Source organism: Trachurus trachurus, assembly GCF_905171665.1.
Source record: "Trachurus trachurus genome assembly, chromosome: 12".
NCBI classification, from domain to species: Eukaryota; Metazoa; Chordata; class Actinopteri; order Carangiformes; family Carangidae; genus Trachurus; species Trachurus trachurus.
In genome coordinates, this window is record NC_139908.1 from 22,221,440 (window position 1) to 22,228,082 (window position 6,643).

At 42.6% G+C, this 6,643-nt stretch overlaps 1 pseudogene across 1 annotated transcript; it reads left to right on the top strand.

Annotated features, from left to right (window-relative positions):
* The first annotated feature begins 5,439 nt into the window (after nt 1–5,439).
* LOC310995128 (putative nuclease HARBI1) lies at nt 5,440–6,370 on the top strand (annotated as a pseudogene). Its single transcript has one exon. The product of its transcript is annotated as a putative nuclease HARBI1 (transcript).
* Nucleotides 6,371–6,643: the final 273 nt, after the last annotated feature.

A 6,643-nucleotide genomic window follows, 5' to 3' on the forward strand; every position in this document is an offset into this window, starting at 1 on the left:
CAGTTTGGACATGCCCTGCGGCTGTTCTTGAAGCCAGGCTTACAGAGTGACGAATACAGAGCAGCAAGAAGAGGAAGTAGAGCTTGTAGTCTACGCAGTCTGCAAAACTCCATCAAGTGATCTTTTATATCACTCTATGGAGATTTAAAAGAGAATAAAGGAAAGGAAGGGGGAAGTTTAATGCTGTAAGTATGTATGTAAGCCCAAACCAGAACCGTAGGAATCAAATCTGTGAAGTCACCCTTTCAGTTAATTATTTGGAGAATCTACGAAAACAATGTTAACCAACGTAACCACGTCATTTCTCGTTTTTCGTTCCCATGCGTTGAGTGCCAAAAACGAGATTTCTCGTTTTTTGCTTTTTTTTTTAACTGTGAAACTAGACACTTTAACACACCTTATGTGTAAATTTGGGGACTCTACAACGAGCAGAACTGAAATAGATGACGATCAAAAACTCATGACCGCTCATGATCTGGAAGTTTTTATCATAACTCAGCTTTTGCAAACGGAGTTCTGCATGTGGATGCAGCGCAGCTGCTCTGCTCTCACCCGCGAGGCTCCAGCAGCTCGGAGCCGAACAGGAAGCTCTCAGCCGACAGTCCCGCCCGGTCTTCATCTGGAGCAACACCGTGTCCTCCCCAAGGTCCTCCCGCGGTAAAATGTGATGATCCCTCGGTCAAAGCAGGCCACCGGCACCGACCCGTACCACAGAAGTACCGTGACCACCGGTGGGGCCGGTGTTCCCGACCTGCTGTGGCCGAGAGACCATCACATTCCGCGGCGAGAGGCTGTGACACAGCACGGTGCGTCTGTGTTATTGTTGTTTAGTGGCGCCCCCCCGCCCCCGGTGGTGGTTTTGTGAATAGAACAACAATTGTTGTATATATTTATCTTACACGAGCCCTTTGATCCAGAAATGCGAGTGTCAGAAGAGCGACAGACACAAACAGAGCACCATGTTTAGCTTGACTTTTCTCAGGAACGGAGGCACCTAGAAACAAACGGTTTGTGGCCATTTGAAGCATAAAGTTTCACCTTTCAAATGAGCCACAGTATGTGTTGGTGGCAATAATATAGAATACACTATGGCTCTACAAAAATCGTAGAAAATTGTCTAAATTGCCGGTACACTTGACTAAAACTTTGGAAAGGAGCGCGGCACTCAGTGAGTTAATTGATGATACTAAGAACTAAGCTTATACTACACTTTTTTCACCTGGTATAAAGTAGAGATTCATAAACAGATACAGAAAAAAACAGACCCATTCAGTAACTCTTCACATCCTGTTTAACATGAGTGATTTCCATTTAATGTGCCAACTTCTTCTGTCTGCAGTAAAAGCACTGTCTGCAATTAACAATCAGGTCCACAATCTGTCTGCAGGCAGAGACCAAACTGTTCTCACACACCAGCACCAGACCTCAGCCTCCTACTGCACGTCAACACCACAGTTTAGTCAGAGATGAGCAGAGTGCAACAGGAGGTCTAATTTTTACAGGTGTCAACATGTGGATTCAATCCCCCTCCTCAGCTGTTTTCTTAATAGAGTATTTAGCAAAGATAATCATTAAAACGAACACAGCATCTGTCTCTTGAGTTATATTTATGTGGGAATAAACACAGTGTTTTAGGCTCCACATGTGCCCACATGATGACACATCTGTCAGAGTTTTCGAACAGAAGCTCCCAGTGGGCCACTGTCAAAGTCCCACATGAATGACAAAAAATAAGGCTTTTTCTGAATTATGTTGTAGAAAACGTCTCTCTCTCACTCACTCTCTCACTCTCACACACACACACACACGCACGCACGCACGCACACACACACACGTATAGTGTTTTGTTTTTTCAGTGGAGAAATTTAACGGTCATATGGTTAAAGAGAAATGATCCTTAAACACAAGGCAGAGTGGATCTATACAAAAACATATTACTGGGAAAAACACATTTTGTCTTTAAAGGTTCATGAGGCAAGAAATGCACATGCGTTTTAAGTTTTTTACTGCTAATGGGCGATGAAGCGTTAAAAACCAAAAAGAATGAGCCCACTCGCGTATCTCTCTGTTGCCTTGAACAGGCTGTGTGCTGCATAATGCGCTGCAATTCTGGGTCCGAATTTCCCGCGCTGTCCGCGGATGTGACGTCAAATGACGCTGCATGCGCGTCCTCGACAGCTTCGGCTTTCCAGCGCTTGCGACCAGCGGTCGGCGGATGTCTTGCAGCCTGAACAGTTATGTGAGCAGCGAGTAGAGAAATAACGTCACTTTTTAAAATTTTAATATTTTTTCATGCGAGAAAGTGACGGTTTAGATTCCCAATCTGTTGTCAGTTTATCCAAATAACGTCTGTAAGTACTAGATTTGCTCCGACATTTTTCGGAGGAGTGCAGAGCCACACACACGCAGCAGCAGCGGCTCGTCACAGAGGCTGCAGCCGGGGAGCTGAGCTCATCGGCCGGGCAAACTTTGTCCTCCTTACAGGGAAGAAAACGAGCCGAGTAACTTCCCCACAGGTTTTTAGAGGTTTTCTGCCGGCTGGTTGAATTGTTTTTAGGAGCTGGTCTCATTGATGAAATCTAACAGTGGCACTGCGGCAGTCGCATAGTTCATTTGAATGAAAAGTGGAGCTTCAGGTGTGTGTGAGCAGCGCAGTCTTGGGGCTCTGTAGCCTACGTACAAAAATCACCATATTTAGGCTACTTCAATAAATAAATAAATAGTTTTACAATGAGCCGATTGATTCATCCGTGGTCAGTTTATCCAAACAACGCCTGTAAGGAAATTCTCCGACGTGTTCGGAGGAGTGCAGAGCAGCTGAGCCTGGGCGGTCAACCTCCCGGTGTCGCGGTAAATTGAGCACTGTACAATGAGCGCGGCATGGCGCATTTACTGTTTATTAACAGCCAAGCGCTGTGTGTGTGTGTGTGTGTGTGTGTGTGTGTGTGTGTGTGTGTGTGTGTGTGTGTGTGTGTGTGTGTGTGTGTGTGTGTGTGTGTGTGTGTGTGTCGTGAGAGAGACAGCAGGTAGAGGGGCTGACTGGCAGAGATGAGAGATAGTAAAAGCTGTTCTGTTTTCTGTGAGAGACTGCTGCGGCGGACCCAAACGAAACTGTGGCGGCTGATTAATGGAGAACACTGGTATAGTAACGTTATGCCGTTTCCAATTCAGCCACAGTGTCACTGTCACAGCATCAGCTGCACTGCTGTGGAGAGTTAATGCGCGCTCCCGCACCAGCTTGGCTGATGGCTGCAGTAACCCTGACAGCCGCTACGGCCGTTGTATCGCTAATGAGTTTTATTCCTTGATCTTGCCTCAAGCTCCTTTAAATATTAGCACAGTGTGAGACATGAGTGTGAAGGTGTGTTTGTGAAAATACCTATTCCACTCCTTCCTGTTTTTCTATCATTAGGGGTCCGAGCAAGTAAACATCAGGAATCCTATTGTTTCTGTTGAGATTATTGTTTATGGTAGCTACTCCTCTAAAAGCGTGTACAACAATGATAAATATCTACAAACATCAAACTTCATGACATGTCTCCCTCTCAATACTCAAGCCACAAAACACAAGGCACTGTAATCATAGAGGGCACTGTAGTAACAATGCTTATAGCATATCTCAGCAACAGAGAATTCATGCCAGTCTCTCTATTCAAGTGTATTTTTTCTCCATTGAACAGAACTTGACCGAGATCAACCACTGACCTTTCTGATTTCAAATTATAAATGCCAACAATATGTCATACAGTATATGTTACCAATGACTTGATTGTTTTGTTGGGTTTTTTTTTTCATTAAGTAACACGTAATTCTTTACAACATGCACACATTAGTGCCTCATTAAAGGGCAATGATGACTTGTTTTATAGTGTCTGGCAACCTTTCCTGAATTATCTTCCTGGTGACCTTGTTGACCTGCTTCAGAAAGGGCGACCATATTTTGCCTTCATCAATAAGTTATAGAACTTTCATTTCCATTCTCCTCTTTTTCCCAATATAGTCCCCATGTCAATTTTTGTATGTTGTATGATGTGCAATTCATGTATGTGAATTAGTGTATTTCTGTTTTGCAGTTTGGCTGTGTCTGTGCTGTATGGTTTGTTGTTTGTTTTTGTAAAATCAATAAAATATATTACAAAAAAAAATAGTTGAAGGGGAAGTACAATAACAACAACCTCCTTTTCATCGACAAACTGTGAGGAACAAGTTCAAGATCCTGTTACAGTGACTCATAACATTTTTCTTTCACAATATTGCTTAAACCAATGTCGCTTCCAGCAATAGAAATACAGCATCTTGTAATTTCCCCTATGAAACACCAATCAATCAAAATTGGTATGAAGGTTGATGGCAACATGAAAACGTTCAAAAAGAGTTCAAAACCATGGACCAAAAAGCCTCAACAATGACAGAGATATGTTTTAAATGACTATACTTTTTCTTTTTTTTTCTCCATGAACCCACTCATGGTGACTAACCTCCTATCACTGTTGCAACTGGAAAGGGGTTGAAATAGCAGCTCACACACAGAAGCGGGAAAAAAAAAAAACATGGCAGCACTAGCAGCCGCTAATTAGCGTGATTTGGCTATTGGCCCGGTTTCGCAGACAAGTCAAAAAGGTGTTCAGATATGGCCCTTTGTCCTTTTTGTCCCACCTCTGTCCATGAGTTTACGCACGAGTCTACAGAAGTAAGGAAAACAAATTTGATTGGGCGTTATCGAGCGGGCGGGATATATACTAACTTAGCTAGCTAGGCTAAGTGATGGACCACAGAGATCTGGAGGAGAGTGAAATAGAGACGGAGGAGAGTTTTGTCGGTGGTGGTGGACGAGTCTCCTCCATCGTACCTCTCGTTTTTCTCAGATGCTTGATTGATGGATGACAGATCCTGATATCATTGACTGATGAATCGTGAGCAATGTGACACATAATTTGCGCACCTGCATTATCTAATGTGAAAAAAAACTACCCCACTTTCACCCTGGATTTACTCGAAAATATAATTTTGCCCAAAGTTTGGGCTACATCGTCTGATAGATTACACTAATTTTAAGACCCATAGTCAATCAATCAATCAATTTATTTATTTCGGGCATGTCAAGCACATGGCCGAAAGGGAAAGCGGGAGAAGCAAAAGCTTATCTAGTCCCGCCCCCATTATTGTATTTGTTGATACATATATAATCCCATATATAGTGGGATCAAATTCAATTTTCTTTTCTGAACACCTAGTCCCAGACTAAAATGCTGTTTGAGCTGTCTTAACTTTAAGTCACATGTACAGACTTATTTTAAAAATAGTCATAGATTTAGCCTATTCTGGATTAAACAAAGACAATTGCAAGAGGGTGGATTAGAGCTAAATTGAAGTTTATATTAATCCTGCAAAGAGGCAGGTTTAACTGTTTGTGAAAGGGAGCATAGATGGTTTGGGAGCATGGAGTATTTGGACTATTTAAATGAAGACCAATATTCGCTACAGAGGCCAGCCAGACAAATAATTGTGGATAGTAATCCATTGAATCAGTTTGATGAAATAACTTTCCAAGATCGCTTTCGTATGTACAGAGAATATGCACTGGAGATAATTACTTTGCTTGACCCTAGACTTTCCTCCATGTCTCAAAGAGGAAGGCCTGTACCCAGTTCTCTCCAAGTTCTGATCACTTTGAGATTCATGGCATCTGGAACCTTTCATCGTGAAACTGGTCATTTGTGTGGTGTCAGTGAAGCAACAGTGTGTAGAATAGCTCACAAATCCTGCAGTGCCATTTTTGAACTGAGAAATCTGTACATTAAGGTCCCTGATGCTGCTGAGCAAGCCAACTGTAAAATGCGATTCTACGAATATGGGAACTTCCCAGGAGTGACTGGCTGTATGGATGAATGTCATGTTGAAATCAATTATGCTGAGGAGTACAGGAACCGTAAGAACTGGTTTTCCACCAATGTTCAGGCTGTATGCAATGTTTTCAAAACATTGTTGCCTGTTGGAAAGGAGCAACACATGATTCAAGGATGTTTCACTGTTCATTGTGTGCTTAGTTTGAGAGAGGGCAACATAGTGGACTACTACTTGGTGACAAGAGGATGTGCTCAGAATTTCTATTTATTCACGCCTTGGCCACACGCAGAAAAGATACAACAGAACTCATATTCGCACTAGAGGGATGGTCGAGCATATGTTTGGAGAGTGGAAAAATCGATTCTAGTGTTGACGCAATACACTTGAGCCAAGAAGATGCTGCAAGGTGATCATTGCTACACTTGTGCTGCACAACTACCTGAAGCAGCATAATTGTCCTGACCCTCAAATGGAAGACAATGATCCAGATGTGCCCATGCTAGTGGCAGAAAATAACCAATGAGGACTTGTGCTCAGAGCTACTTTCACATTGCATCACTTCAGTTATAAAAAAGATACATTTAACCATGGAATGTATTGGTTATGGTGTTTGTTGTATACAAGATATAAATAGTGTGCTGAAAAGTCAAAAGAGAAGCTCAACCAAGGATGTTCTCAAATGTAGGTTGGACTATAATACTCACACTCTTGTCAAGTGAGAACAATTTTATTTTCACAATGCAGGGTTTCCCGCAGCACTTTCCTGTTAAGGCGGCTGCCTTAACAACAAAGAGCT